This window comes from Bemisia tabaci, chromosome 2 (genome assembly GCF_918797505.1).
Source record: "Bemisia tabaci chromosome 2, PGI_BMITA_v3".
Lineage (NCBI taxonomy): Eukaryota > Metazoa > Arthropoda > Insecta > Hemiptera > Aleyrodidae > Bemisia > Bemisia tabaci.
In genome coordinates, this window is record NC_092794.1 from 20,839,635 (window position 1) to 20,856,584 (window position 16,950).

The 16,950-nt window shown below is 39.6% G+C and overlaps 1 protein-coding gene across 4 annotated transcripts in view; it reads left to right on the forward strand.

Annotated features, from left to right (window-relative positions):
- The window catches only part of Cht6 (Chitinase 6), a 74,532-nt gene that overhangs the window by 9,230 nt on the left and 48,352 nt on the right, over positions 1 to 16,950 (forward strand). The gene's annotated exons all lie outside the window — the stretch shown is intronic.

Consider the following 16,950-nt stretch of genomic DNA (forward strand, 5'->3'; position numbering starts at 1 on the left):
TCCGCTCATAAATGTTTCATCATCCATACAAGTCACAAATATTTTCCTTTTTTCTCAATTTGAAAACTAGATTGCAATCGCACACTCATCGCGGGTTTAGTTACTTGCCCATATTTGAATGATCCGGGTCAGTGACGTGGCGTGAATTGCGATAAATCGATTGTTATGCCATTTAAACCTATGGCAAAGAATCGATTATTAAGGTATTCGCTGCGAACACCTTGTTTATCGATCCTTTTCCATGGGTTTAAATGGCATAACAATCGATATATCGCAAAGCACGCCACGCCACTGATCCGGGTATCCACCACCGGAGAAGCATAATTTCCGAGGGAAAAGTATGGACGCAGTGTTAGGAATTGTCTAGCATAGTACTGCTTGATGAATTTTGACAGAAATCAATAAACAAAAACAGTTCGCCCAAGGGCTATGTTCCCATTACCCACAAATAGTATGTTAAAAAACTTGTTCCTTCCGATCACTGTGCGATACGGCCGCGGCGTGCGTACAAAATGTTTTTGGGCCGTTCGAGTGTTACGTAAGGCACTTTGGGGGGGGGGGGGGGTTAAGCTTGGCCTGTGGAGTCTAGAGAGGGGGCCAGGCCGAGGATTACACAAGTCTCGCTTTTTTAATAAAAAAGTGACCTTCCGATAATTTCCAAAAAAAAGAATTTTTACAGGGGCTTTCAGCGTTTTTTTCTGTTTTGTTTTTGAAAAATTGCGGGTAGAATAGGGTCAAACCAGGCTTACTTATTTCCAAATTGAGGTGAGAGGTTGGATTCCTAGTGGCTTGCATGAGGTGGAATGGAGGGGAGGGGGGTCGGCCAAAACGGCTCACGAATTTTTAAATGTTTTATTCTCATAGTTTTATTCTTTGGTACATATATTTTGGCTTGAGATTACTGTCCGCAATAGGTTTGTACTTTTTTGCAAGTAGAGCCAGTATTATTTGTATAGACTGTAAAGAGGTTCAAATATTCTCGGTCAAGTATCACTAGCAACATTCATATATTTGGATCGCGTTTAACAGGAAGGAACCAAGCCACATCAGCTATTGCCAAATTTAACAGGGCATTTTAATTTTTTACGTGAGAACTTTGGCACGAATTCCTTTGAAAATGTAAAGAAATTTGCTTCGTTCTATGCAGAAAATTAACTGAAATTCGTACAAAAATCCGCGCAACCGTCTACACGTAAAAAATTAAATTGCCCAATTCTTAGCAATAGCTGATGGTTCCTTTCTGTTTAACGCGGTTCATCGCGTAGTCATGCTCATGGCAGCTTCCAGCGCATCCCGTGGCGCGGCGTGAATAATCGATACTTCCTCATTTGAAGCTATGGTAAATAATCGATCATTAAGGTGTTCGTTGCGAACACGCTGTTTATCGATCCTTTTCCATGGATTTAAATGGCAGATCAATCGATATATCGCAAAGCACACCACGCCACTGAGCGCATCAAGCACTCGCGATCGATGTAAACAGGCCTGTAACGTCACAAAATGAGGAAACATCTGTTTAATTCTGTTTTACGGTGCAATCCCAGTCTGAAATTTTACACCTTGGCTTTTATTCCCGGCCGATTCTCTCCAATTGCTCGTCAATTGGAGCCCTCAAAAGTTTTATGCCCTCCTCGTTCTCTCAAATTGCTCGTCGATTGGAGCCCACAAAAGTTTCTCCATCCAGGTTCACGACTTTGTTAGCTCCGGATTAATGATTTGTAATCATGCAAGAACTTCTAGAGCTCACTCCATTCTTTTCTCTTCACTACGTTTTCCTTGCGTTTTTCACGATTCGTCATTTATCAGAAGAAGGAAAGTCACTCCATTCCAAGGTTGAAAAATTGACTCGAGCAGCGTAATTTTTATTAGAATTAGCGGGTACGTCCCCCTGATCGCCTCGCGGTCCAATCTCCCACAGCGCTTCGCGCCTCAGACGTTATGCGTAGCGCGTTAATCTTAAGACTTTATGTAACTGAAGTAGGATATGACTGTGTAATTTTGGAATAAAAGTTTGATGACCATGTAATCAGAAGAAAAATCTGTGAACTATCAATAAAATTACCTAACAGTTTCCCAGTAAAGAAGAGATTGGTCAGCGGGAATTTCGCATTGTGAAATGTACAGTTACACTTTTTCAACCTAGAAACGAAATATTGTGAGGAGATATTTGTAGACTCACGATCTACGAGAATAACTTTGCCAATATTTCCAAGAAATCGACCCTCCCGAGAAATGGGAGAGCAATTTTAGCTGAATTTTGTAAGGAAGCAAAATAAATTAAGGAAAAAACTTCAGATAAATCCTGAATTCTCAAAATAACACGAAACGTATCTTCTAATTGCCCATGGAAGAGGGAGTAATAACTGAAGATGCCGCTCCGGTAACCCCTCCGTAAACGAGTTAAGGTCTTTGTCAAGAGGATTAAGCCTCGGAGACTTGAACGCGGGGATGAGAAAGTAGCCTGGAACAAACGAAATATCCTCGGGTCTATGAAGCACTGATCATTGCTTTTAAAAAGCAGTGAGTCAGTTTCATGATATGCCACTGAAGAATATTTTCATGAGAAAAGAAAAATAAGGTGGAATGCGATGAAAGAACACATCAATTGTAAAACTGCCAAATTACGAAACTTGATTTGAGTTGAGCCAAGCTGCATAAATGAGTTGTAGGGAATGTCTTTTACCTGCCATCGAAATATTTTAGTCAAACACAATCGAGAGTTATTCAGACAAGAACTCCTTTTTCCGCGTATCTCGGCGCTAATTCGCAAAAACCGTACCTCGCAGCGGCTACTGTGTAAAATGGGCTGAATGAAAAATTAGTCACAGAATGATCAATGGTAAAGCTGCATGCGCTATTCGAGACACTCCTTGAGCATCTCATTGGAATTAGAGCCCAACATAGCAATGACACGTTTTAGGATTAATAGAGGCTTCCACTGAGATTTAAACGTGCTGTTCTACACAGCCATACTCTTTGTTCGGTCTAAATTCAAGGTACGTAAAAACCCGACCCAGGGCCCCAATTGTGAATCCATGTATCTCGGAATCAAGCGCTGGATCCTAATTCGCAGAACAAGTATCTCAGTTTTTCTCGCATAATTTCAAACGGTTAAAATTACTTTAAAAACTGCTTATACGCAGAGGGTTAGAGAGCACCTTTGCGTTGATTACCCATGATGATTACCTCTCTACTGTCAAAGATTAAGACTACGTAAATAATTCTTCTCCAGAAAAATCCGTTCTCAAGATGATTTTATGAAATATCTCACGAAAATGGCTTAAAATTCAGTCTGAGAGGGTAGTAATTTTCAAGATTTTCCGAGAAAGGGTCTCGGATTCCCCTTTCTCTGGGGGGAGGGCCCTCAAAACCTTCCTGGAAGACCCCCCCCCCCCGCCTGAATTTCTCGACCCAGTCCGCCCCTGGCAAAAGTAACTTTTTGCAACGTTACTGCAGTTGATATTTCCAGCTAAATTCCCGCAAATCCGCTTTCTTGGCATTCTAATTTTAGAATTTGACTGCATTTTGCAATTTGGAACTATAAATTTTGGCTCATCTGAAAAAACACTTATGTGCATGGGGAAACGAAAGGCAAATATGTTGTTTTTAAACCGGGTCAGAATTTATGGCTCCAAAATGCAAAATGCAGCCCAATCGTTACGTCGACGTCACTTTCAACGTGCAAGCTCCTTGCAATTAGACGAGACTCGTTGCAAGGTGGTTGGAAAGAGATAGATAAGGACGGAGTAACAATGAAACAATAGAAATCAAAACAGAATGAAATTCCGAAGGGCGTTTGAGCGAAAGAATCGGTGATTGAGGGGTCAGTCACCCCGAAATCCGGGGAGTCGAACATGGTAGATGACCGGGTACGTGTTTCCTTCTTAAAAGAAGCATTTCCGGTCAAGGCGGACAGCTTACGGTTCCGATCACGACGGCAAAGTTGCCAAGCATTCCCAAGTACCATTGTTGTTTATTCATTTCGTTGATTTATTTTGATATTTAAAAAAAATTTAAAAAGTACCAGACTAGGTCACGTTTAAAATGAAAAATAAAATGAAATCATGACTAAGGGCTACGTAGAATGCCCCTCAAGAGAGGCTGTGTAAACTAAAAACTTTTCGTAGTTTTGGAATAACTGGACTATCCTTTACAAATCTGGAACTACAATTTCTGAGCCATCGGTAAAAATACTTTACGTGCACAGGGGAACTAAGGGTATATACGTTGTTCCTAAACTGAGACAGAAGTTGTAGTTCCTAATTACAAAATGTATGTATATTCTAATTCATGATACATTAACAATATCATTTATTCTAATTCATGATATCGTCACCTTCCAGGCAAAGTATCACAAGCGCCATGCGACGTTTAAAAATTTCCGCCGCCATTTTATTTTTTTACTGAGAAATTGTTGGTTGAATCTGTTTGGAAATTTCACTAAATTTTATCGGCAGCACAAAGAAAATTCAGTGAAATTTTCGGACAGCTTCGTTGAACAATTTCTCTGTAAAAAAATAAAATGGCGGCGGTAATTTTTAAACGTCGCATGGCGCTTGTGATACTTTGCCTGGAAGGTGACGATATATTAACAATATCATTTTTGGGTTTCGTCTAAATGAAGTGCGTCACCTATTCATCGACACCATATCAGATGGAATTAAAAAGGAGGATTGATAGTTTCTAAACGTCAATTTTTCATGCTTTGAGGAACGGGGAACCTTTATCCACCATATCTATCAGCCATGTGGCCCAAAATCTGACATTTAGTCTCAGCCTCGTATAGTACTGGATGTCACCACATCGTATTCGCAGCTCAAATCAATTTAAATAAATTTTTTAAGTGAAAGCGATTGATTCGACACACCAGCAGTTAATTACACCCTGATCTGCATCTAAATGCCACCGACACTCGACGTGAGACAGACGGTGACATCAAGTTTTGGAGTGTCTGAGCACGTTTCTGGCACTTTGGTGCGCCTAAATGTACATTGCAAGGGCATTCGTGATCATGAGGCCCAATTTTTTTCATATCACTTGTCGTGCGCACACTGGACTTGACCCACAATTTCATTATCCATTGAACACTTGTTAAATGTTAACATCAAGCGTGGCATTAGTAAATTTTTGCTAGACACAGCTCAGAGACATCTTCAGGAAATGTATAATATCATTATCGACTGGGGTTCCAAAATAAGTCTCATTGTCAGTTCGATTAACTTTTGCGAAAAAAGTCAGTTCTCACATGACCTAGGTGAAGCTGCAGTCCTAGGACGCACATTTTCTTTACAAGGGAACCAAACGTTTTATCGGTTACGACGGGGTCTGCCGTCAACCCACACACGCAAGGCCGACGTCCTACACTGTGATAAATCTCTCTGCATGCACAGAGCAATCTCTCTCTATACACTCTGCTCCGATACACACATCCATCACAGAAAAAAATTGATCGTTGCTATAGCATATATAATGAAGTTAAAAAATATGCGACAGGTGTAAATGCTGATTCTACAATGATTAAAATGTTATGTTAACTACGTCCTACAAATTGAGTGTTGAGTTAGCATTATTTTAAGTGTAAAATCAGCATTTGACACTTGTCGCACATCTTTTTAACAGTATAAATGTTGAAGCAACATTTACATTTTTTCCATGTACTTCATAAGGCTAGATAAGGCTAGAGGCATAAGGCTTTAGCGTACACGCCTACCATTTATACAAAGCGTTATGTGTGCAAAATTATCAGTGGCGAGACGTGAATGATCGATCGACATTTCCCCACTTGAAGCTATAGTAAAAAATAGATTATTAAGTTATTCGTTGCAAACACCCTGTTAGCGATCCTTTTCCATAGCTTTAAATGGCAGATTAATTGATATATTGTAACGCACGCCACGCCACCGAAACTTGTATGACGTCCGGGGACTGGAACGCATCGCACATACGGGGAACGGTGTCAAGTCACGGAGACTTCAACGCGTGGTTAAGAAAAAAGACCAGGGTTGAATTTCTCCTCAACATTGCTCTGGCAAAAATAGAAGGGTGAGCTGGGGTGGCGAGCCCTCTCTTAATGAAGACGCTGGTGCGGTGGTATAGTGCCGTCTACTATAGTTTCATCGGTATAGACTCGATTGTGAGCTTAGTTAAATTAATTTGGCAAAATTTGAAGCTGCAAAGAGGGAGAAGCTTGAAACGCAGAGGTACTACCTATTTGTAGAAATAGGCAACTTCAGCGGTCAGCATAGTACTGGCAGCAAATTTCTTTGACTACTACACCAGCGAGACTGGCTAATTCTACGAATAAATAGTACCTATGCGTTTTAAGCTTCTCTCTCTTTGCAGCTTCAAATTTTGCCTCCGAGCGCATATTTCCAATAGGACGCAACTGAATTCACCATCGAGTCTATACCGATGGCACTATTATAGCACTACCATCACCAGCGCCTTCAATGTGAAAAGGGGTTGCCACCCCACCCCAGCCTCGCATTGTTTGCTTGAGCAATACTGCCGAGCAGAAATCTAACCCTGGTGTTTTTAACCACGCGTTAAAGTCTTTGTGACTTTCATTCTGGGTCTTGCTTATCGATGGATGGAAATAAATTCCAGGTCCTCGTTCTCTGAAAAAAATTTCAACGTTCAATTACGCAAGTCATGTATGTGCTGAGGCCTTCCATTGAGGTCTTAAAAATAAACGACCTCTAGGTGCACACTACTAAACTAATTCCTCGATCTTCGGTGATTTCGTGTATCCTAGCCACTTTTAAGGCCTAGATACACACGGCGATTAATCGCCGCGATTGGGTTGGTTCGGATCGCATCGCTCAACGCAATACAATCAACAGAGGCCATCAGTGCGATCACGTATACACCTAGCGATTAATCGCCGCGATCAGCGCTAATTGTTAATGTTATTATAACCTTAAAATGATCAGTATCTTATCTAGTTGATCATATTGATAACAGGATAGTCGTAAGTACTGTGCCCAAAAGACTAGTGCCTTTTTTTAATGGAATGAAGATGAAGATTTTCAACTGAATAATGTTTCCTATTTCTGAAGTTCTGGTGCCTCTCCTGAATAATAAGTGGCTAATGAACGGACACACTTCTGCTGCAATTTTAACAATTTTCGCATCAAATGTAAAAATAAACATACTATAAAACTAATTGACGAGCACCTCGAAGACAGAAGAACGTAAACAAAAACACATGTAGACCACATGTACTGGTGGATTTCGCATCCATCAAGAATAAACAGGACTCAACAAATGCATCTACTCGCCCAAAAAGTAGGATTGAATCCTACTTTGGATTCAATCGCGGCGATTGGAGAAATTCCGAGAATTTCACTCGCCCGTCGCGGCGATTGACCGAATACACCTGCGTTTAAACGCCGCGATTGCAATCGCGGCGATTAATCGCCGTGTGTATCTAGGCCTTTAACGATATCTACTACGCCGATGTTGCTTACCTTCGATGGCTGGTAATATCGATAGAGTCTATGCTAGCACCAGAGTGGCATGAAACGAGAGAAAATAATGAAAAATTCAAACTTTAGTGAAATATTTTTTGACAATTGACGAGGTTGAGAAATGTTTGGAAAATATGAAACATTCTTTTTAGAGCCAGGCAACTCGTACCGATAACACAAACAAAACAAAAAATTCCTAATTTTTTCTTCAAATCTGAGTAATATATATTGTTTTCTCGCATGGAAAACTGTAAATGGACGTATTTATGCTAAAAGGAACTATGTTGCAGGCAATCCCTATGCCCATAGTTCCTTTTAGCATAAATACGTCCAAATGATAAAAACAAATAAAACGGTATAACGTCGCGGAAAAATGTTGGCAGCGTGCTAATAGTTATTTAGCGTAGGCTAATCATCTACGATTTAAGAAACATGCATCTTTCAATATCTTCCACATATTTAAGAACTTTCACGAAATATTTGACATGAATTTTCAAGATTTTATTTAAAAAGAAAAATTGTGCTACCCTGCCTAGTATACTTTACATACATAAATGGCTATGCTAATTTTTATCAGAGCAATGACTATCCTCCAAGGGATCTTTCACTAGCAACCTGCTGACGAAAGATTTTCATGAACGATAAAGGAAAAAAATCCTTGAAGTCAATGTTGTCCATGGGAACCATCAATTATTATTCTCACATTATGATGTTCGAAGAATTCCGCCCCGATCACTTTGTCTTACATCTTGTACGTAAAAAAAAAACGAATAGATATATTCCTCATGAGTTAATATCGCACAAAGCCGATGTGAGAGTTCCGAGAGCAGCTGCCAAACGGGTAATAGCTCGTGCGGGCTATCGGAATATATTGCCTCTACGTACAACGTGGCAACGATGTGCTAAAAAAAAAATGCTTTTAAGCTCACGACACGAACAAATCCTTGTGACGCGGTGCCTCCTACGTCCTAGAATAGCCGGGCCGCGTGCCTTGTGTGCAGCTAAGCACGGCCCAACGCTAGCGGTGGCCCACAGTGGGGAAAGTTCGATCATTTGGCGGTCAAAAATCGTGTAATTTCACAGAATTATACGAACTTTAGCCTTAAAGTTTGCTGGTATTCTTCTCGGGGTTTTAGAAAAATCTCTGAGGAAAGTCAAGACTTTTGGCATGCATTTACGGTCTCTTCCTCCAATTTAACATACTCATAATCCTTAAACGCCTATTGTGTCTCCTTCCTTTTTTTCTACCTTTTGACTAGGGCCGTGACCCTGTTTATCTAGCCTCTAAATTAGTAAATAAATATGACAAATAACATATGATGGCGATGAGAGAGGGTTAATACTCCGGGGATGAAAGGCAGCTCTGTGCCCATCTCTTGGGCGGTCGTCCGGTTTGCCTTTGGCTATGAGGTCGTCCTATACCATACAAATGTGGCGCCTATTGTGTCTTCCTAAAAAAAAGCTTGCTCGAGTCAAACATTTTTCAAAAAAATGTTCATGTGTTGGCCTTGCTTCAAGCTAATGAATCATGGCTTTAATGTCGGTCCACACTTTTTATCGGCCAGACGACAAGTACTGACGGTTTAATATACAGTGCTCAATTTGTTATGGGGTCAAGCTTTCAGAGACACTTCCGGGAATTAGTTGGGAGGACAGAACCAGGGTGTAGCAGATGCAGATTAGAAGCTGATAGCTTCTTAATGTGCCGAACCCTCTGCGTGTCGGCAGGAGTGAGGTTAGAAAATGAAAATATTCAAGCGTTTAAGAGCTCCGATGGCACTTGACGGGGCTTGAAATGCCAAATCCCGAGTCCTGAAAAAGATCCGAACGGCTCGTCATTCCTCCCTGGTTTTGACGTCCGCAAAGTTCAACCCCCGCGTTCTTTTTCACTTTCAGGGGGTAACCATTTCACCGCGCCGCGCCGGTGCATCGTTGACTTTGTTCCGGCCTAAAATTTAACCTTCAGTTCCGTTGCTAGCATGTCGTGAAACCTGACCTATTTTTTGCTATCGGAGGGGTACGAAACTCACCATTGGTGGAGCATAGAATCGGCCAATTAACGATGTAAACTTTTTAGATCGGCGGTGGTCCATGAGATTGCGTGCCCAACATGGTCAGGTCGTTCAATGGAGGGCAGGGGGTTGAGCCATTCTCATCCAAACCGGAAAATAGCCTTGGCTTGGCTTGTTTGGGAGTTTTTTCAATTAAGGATTTAACAATAAAGTTTGCATCGTAAACAGCGAAATACACTTGAATAACGTCTGAGTTTTATGTCTAGACGCAGGGTTTTCAAATATTTTTTTCTGCATTCGACGGAATTCCGAGATCAGTATAGGCAGTCTCTTAAGATACTGATAGAGTTTATGTAAAGCGAGGGTATGCACAGGTGTGAAACTCCGAAAATCTATCAAACCTTCACCGATGCCTCTGCGAATAAAGTTAGGGCCCAAAAGGACAGCCAATTCTGAATTCAAATTATCCAAAACAATTTATTAATAAAATTCTTACGACCCGACGTTTGTAAAGAACGTATTTGACTTATTTTTTTTCATAAATTTACTCATTTTTGCAAAAAAAACCCGCTCATTTATGAACATTCTCGGTTATCTTGGTTTTATATTGGAATCTGAAGATTGTGACAGTGACATTTTGTGTGTTAGAGGGCTGGCTGCCCTTTTAGGCCCTAAGCCCTCCATAAAACGATCCGTCCACACTCTCGCTATAGAGGTGCTCTATAGATACTGAGGAAACCATTGACTTACCGACAAAATTCGAACCTAATATTGGCCCCAGCGAGCTGATGATTGAAATTGATAGTCAAAGCAATTGACAAAGAAGACAAAAAGTATATGGAGGGATCCTATTGGTGGAAGCGGGTAGTTACAATGGACAAAGGACGTAGTTAATAGACTAATCAACGGCAACCCGAGAGACCCGATAGTTAGTCCATCATTTACCCCTTAGTCTAAAAGAACCACCCATTTCAACCAATGAGATCGCTCTATACTCCTTCTGTCTTCTTTGTCTATCGCATTGTCTATAAATTTCAATAATCGACCCGCTGAAGGAGCACGAAACTAACCGATGGCGGAGAAAAGAATCAGCCAAGTTATAGTTTCTATATCGTTACAGCCAATCTATAGTTTCTGTATCGTTACAGCCAATCTATAGTTTCTATATCATTACAGCCAATTTACAGTTTCTGTATCGTTACAGCCAATCTATACACTGGAAAAAACACATTGGATCTAGAGTCCAGACTCTTAAAAACATTGACAAGAAAAAATACTCTTGATTCAATCGGATCTTTGCTTGAATCAAAACGAAATCCGCTTAAATTAAGAGGCTTGGTTCTTGATTTAAGCTAGATTCTGATTGAATAAAGAGTACTTTTTCTTGTCGATGTTTTTAAGAGTCTGGACTCTAGATCCAATGTGTTTTTTTTCCAGTGTAGTTTCTTTGTCGTTGCAGCTAATCTATAGTTTTTTAACGTTGGAGCGAAGAAGACGCGAACGCGCGATGACCGATCCGTGGCATTGAGTCGGTCCACCGTGCGGCGGCCGCGCTTGTATAATGTTGATAATGATCGCGACGCTTCGCAATTGATGCCCAGTTACTGCTTTTTCATCCTCAAATATGACTCTTTTCCAGATCTTTGAGGCAGTGTTGAGAAATAGACGCCCCGGCCTTCATTGTTTGGTTCATTGTTCTCATCCGCGGCTCCCAGCTCCATTAGGCCTAGCGAGTGTGGTGGTGGCGGCGCGGCAGCCGGCCGCCGCACAGTGGAACGAGTCTGTGGAAGAGATCGGACACGAAATTTTCGACAAAAATTGTGAAATGTTACGTTTACCTCGTCGGAATTTTAATTTTAATGGATGCTTTTCATAGGAAATTTTACGAGAAAACCAATGGATCCACTTTTAAAACACCAACATTTCATATTGATGAAGATATACACTTTTAAAGTTTTTAAGTATGTCCGACCTCTCCTATTGACTCGATCCACTGTGCGCCGCGGTGACGAAAATGTTGAACGGATAGGCGTCCGCGTCGCTAGAGCTCTGCCGCCGACCACGCTTCGAATTAACATTTAACTTTTAACGATCCAAAAAATCAACTCGTACTCGCTCATTTGCTCCTAGGTCGGCTCTATGAAGAGGTTGATTTTTATTACAGTGCAATTAAATTGGAAGAGCATGGACGCATTTGTAATCGCAGAAATCCATCAGGTTTTTCCAAACCGATGCCTCCGCGAGTGAAATTAAGGCTCAAAATTAAGGCAGCCAAGCAATGCTTTCAAATTACCTATTGTAGTTAATAGCCTGTAAATCCGTTTTTCTATATCAATGAAGGATCGCTTAAATGCAAGTTTATATGACGTTGATTTTACCTATTAATAAAAATTGCAAATGAAACTGATAGGTTGTTTCCTTGTTAAAAAGAAATGAAGCAAGAGCAGGATTTGCAACGTTGCAAATGAGGATACCTATAATTTTTTTTTTTTTTTTACTTTAGTCGTTGATGGATATTGATTTGTCCCAAAAAATGTCATATTAATAATTATGAATTTAACTGGATTTTAATGACTAATCACTACATTATTTTTTTACCAGATTATTATGTAGACTTTTTTTATTTACATGTGACAGTAGTCACCGCAGTTTTATTTACCAGCACATGGATATTTTACCAAACGAACTACCTATGAAAATGAACAATTCGAACACAAAAATAAATATCATGATAATTTATTGATGGCGGAAGTGTCCGTTGCGACGTTGCAGACTTTCTATCATACTTTTTTTATACGTTTTCTGGAAAACCAGTCAATGTAATTTCTTGAAAACTACCTTGATTTTTCTGAACTGTTGGCAGAATATTCTGTTTTTTCAAGCCATAGGTAACATTAGCTTGTTTCTCTTGGAAAAAGTGCTAAAAATTGGAACGAACATTCTGAAACACCGCAATGAAGATACGTGGTTTCTAACTTTATCCATCTTTATATTATTTTAGTGACTTTTTTATATTTTGATTCACATAGTGCCATCATTTGAACATTAATCCATGATATTTAAATTCCGCGAATTAATAAATAATCCAGTAAATTGAATCTCTCCAGTAAATTGAAAGTATCCCTAATGAGGCACTTCATTATTTGACATTGACAAAAGAATTTAATGACAATACGTCCATAACAATACCTGTTTCTCACCTTGATAGCTAATTAGGGAAATTCCTCCTCTGCTCGATTTTTCGTACAGTTCCTACATTTCCTTAATTTTGAGAAAATCCGCATTCAATGTATCCTCTCCATATAAATCTCTCGCAATTTACGCAACCTTGTTTTTTCTCAGTTCCATCGAAGTTTATTTTTAAAAAAGCTGAATCTGCACTAATTACTGAGACTTTAAGTGGGTGTGAAACTACAAGTCCACCTCTCCGCAGAGTGGAATGTGACATTTCGATTTTAATGCTCTCTCCCCTTGAAATTTACCACCGGAACACGATGTACGGACACGTTTATGTCTTTTGCTACAGCCAGGATTGCATGATTTATTAAAGTTAAGCTTCCAATTCCAATCGTTTGTTCTAATTCACCGAGACGGCGATCGTGCATGCCGTCTCGATTTTATGCAATTGACAGGGTCCACGACAAAACATTCTAAACCACTTTAAGTAGATTTCTTATCTTTACGAATTCAATGAATAGCTCTCGTTTTCTTGGAATTAGCACTTGTGCTCAGTAAGCGTAAAGCAAGTGCAGTCAAAGTAACACAGGTTGCATGAAATTGCACCAATACGTGCTAAAATTACTGATACTGCACCGAGGCGATGTGCATGTTGCCTATTTATCCAAGGTAGGGGCTCCTCTTAATTCAGTTTATCGCAACAAAATTGAAATAAAGCTCAATATGTTCTTGCATTGCAAATTATCTAAGTGGTCACCTATTAGTTGAAACTCATTTTACTGATCGTTCATAATCGGCATTTATGGACCAAATAATGTAAAAATATCACAATTGCATGGTAAGAAAAGCAGTTTCCCCTATCATGTACTGTACATGATAGGAGAAACTGAAGTTCTTTTGGCTGCTGAAATAGAAAATAGTACCGTTTCCCCATCATGCACAAATAGCATGCATATTTCGCGGAGACTTTAACGCGTAGTTAAGAAAAAAGACCAGTGTTAAATTGGATTATATTTTGCAATAAGGAACCAATATTTCTGGCTCATTTTAGAAACAGCATACATGCCATTGATTTCCCGATGCAGAAAGGTGCTTTTACGGAAGAGCCAGAGATAGTGGTTCCTTTTTGCAAAATGCAATCCAATTGCTGTTAATTGTAAAAATTGATCGGTGAAATTGTATGTCGACCCAGGTGTATGATTTTTCCAAAACGTCTCTTCTGTTAAAGTTATAACGGTATCAAATTTAAAACTTAGCACGTAGTTATTAGGTGGCATATTGTATAATCTAATTTACTTTAGTGACAATTAATCTGGGTGACTTTCTAAACAGTAGACATGACCATGAAAACAAAAGTTGAGCTAATGGCCGATTTTTCAAAAATAAACAATGATTGCGACTCAGGCCATGCTTTAATAAAATGAAAAAATGCACAAATACATGTGTACGTAAATATACCTAAAATCCGGTTGTCGCAATCATTGTATATATTTGAGAAATTAGCTAATAGCTCAACTTTTGTTTTCATCATTGAGAAGCCAAAAACCGAAAAATCTTGTAGACATGAAGACATGATCTAGAGCTAATGTCGAATAGAATATTAGGTAATGTCACGTCACCCTGGTTTCACATAATTAATAAATTACCGCATTCTATGTGTGTAACTTGGTGAACTAAAATCATGAGCAGATTATATGAAAATTGGCCGCTCATAAATTTTAAACATTTGGGTATTTTCGGTGAGGGAAGGGAGTATGTTTAAAATACCTCTGTTCACCTCTCAGTCTCATGCATGTCGCGAATATTCTTTCATTGCTCTTACCCAATATACGAAGACAGGAATTGAACTTATGGTACTCTGGAATCTGAACGCCGACGTTAAACCCATTGAGCTATTAACGTCTTGCGCGCCAAGTGTCGGAATAGCTAACCTTGTGTGCTCACGTGACATTTTCATAGTATTTGACCCAAAATGACCTGTAACCAACAGATTAATCTGAGACATTTTAACTGAGAGTAGCTTTATCCGTAAAATTCAAGTTTATCGTTAATCTTTCCCTATTTTGTGATTCAAAGCCCTTTTCCACGCATATTTACAATCATAAAAGGGTTTTTTTTTTTTTTTTTAAAGTTCCTTTCTGTGATGAACTGGAACAGATACGATGTTCAAATGCACGTTATAAAAACTTTGAATGCGTAAAGAAAGCTACTCCCCAATTCGTGAACACTAATTGTTTTTACAGCTTAGTTCAACTCCTCTTAAAATTGACCCTCTTTCCCCTCCCTGCTTTTAAAATTTACGGTTTTAAAATTTCCTTTCAATATTTTGCATGCTAACAAGGCCGATTTAAAATGATCACTTTCCGTTGGATTAAGTTGAAATTGAAAGCTGTAGATGAGATGGAAACTTTCATTACTCTACGACAAATAACACCATGCGACATATTTAGCCAGATGCGATCTCAAGTCTCACCGCGGGCAAACTGTCGGCACGCATCGCGACGCGCGCAGCACGCTGCAGCGGTTCGATTGTAGAATAATTATCAATTAACCTGAATCGATAAATTGCATGGCTAAGATAGGGATTTATCGTTATGTCATTCGATAACGATTCATTGACCCGCAGTCGCTGGTCAGTCGCGGCGCGGCGCTGCGAGACAGCAGTGTGGAGAAAATTCAACGATAACGACGCTTGGGGCGGTTCTATCACCTCCGGCCAATCCGCACGACATGTAACCAGTTGTGGTCGTACGTTTATCCCCTTGAAAAATAGCATCCATTCCACTACCGCGCCGTGTCAGTCACGTTTAACCTTCGCTTAAAGTCTTGATGTTTTGGGAAAAACATATGGGGAGCAGCTAAGTGCGGAAGATGCGTATTTCTATCCACGGAAAAGAAAGTGTCAGGTGTTATCCCCTTAAATTGTGGCGCTACCCATTTGTTGGATGATACACACTTCCAGTTAATTTGGTGTATCGTATATTTCAGCTCTCAAAAAAGTATTTAATGAGAAAAAAAGAAAATTTGTATAAGTATTTATTTTCTTAATAAATCAGTATAACTCCAAAAATAGAGCGTAGTTTTATAAAGCAGTTTTAATGTTGGAGACATTATAACACGTTTCATAACAGAGTTGTCATAGTTTAAAAATGTTCAATGTAGGAATAAGTAAAAATGTATTAATTTAATACAGTTTTGAAAGTGTGTAACTTCTGACTGTACAAAACTAAAATTTACTGAAATTTTTATCAATTAAGCTAACACTCTCTTCGCTTAATGTAACCCTGGAAACGGCTAAATTTCATTAAAATAAAATGTTAATAAAGTAGGAAACACAGATAGCTCGAATAAAACTAAAAAATAATTCAATTAACGGATTACACTAAAAATAAAATTCAAGTATGGGAGTATTTTCATGCGTTCTATCAATTTTTTGCCACGTACAAAATAAAAAACTGAAAAGAAAAATGAGTTTTTGGAGGAATCAGATTTTTTTGCCCCCCCCCCCTCTCCGTCCCCTGAAGTAAAAACATATCATACAAGAAAAGTGCCTACCATGCCCCACAGAGTAAGCTATTCAGTATCAGTATTTCGATGAGGAACTCACTATCTTCATTACAATACGCAACCAACATTTTAGTGTAGAGGTGCCGGCAAAGTCGGCCCCAGGAGTCCGGGTAGCAGGAGATGGCAACACGCAACTTTCGTGTTTAACCCATTGAATGTTACAAACGCTTTAAGTATATGTATAGTGATGGAACCGGGGCTAAGAATCCATTATGAGGAAGAGAAAAGAGTTGACGAATGATAATTATTAATGATCCGATATGGTGACCGCCGCGAGTGGTAAGCCCCCCCCCCCCGTGCGCCCCCCGTGCGCCCCCCTTTCCCCCGTACCCTGACTGCGTGCAAAAGGTAGCATTGCGTTTGACCCATGCAAGACCTGGATTGACCACATCACTGCTGCCTCATTGCAATCGACCCACAACAACGGCGAACACGCACTGTTGCCGGGTTAATCTTGAATATCCATTTTTAATATCATACAAGTCGACTTATTCTGCCGTGCTAAGGAAGAACGCCGTATGAACATTCGGAAGTTGCCAAATTTACTTCGATAAAATGCTCATTTTTAAGGAAAGTTATGCATATTTTCCCTTGAAATTGTGAGGATTTTTCGATAGAATTGCGAGCAAAATTATCCGAAAAATTGGAGGGAAAATATTCATAGGTTTACCAGAAAATTCACGTTTTATGAAAGGAAATTTGGCAACGTCTGAAGATTCATACGG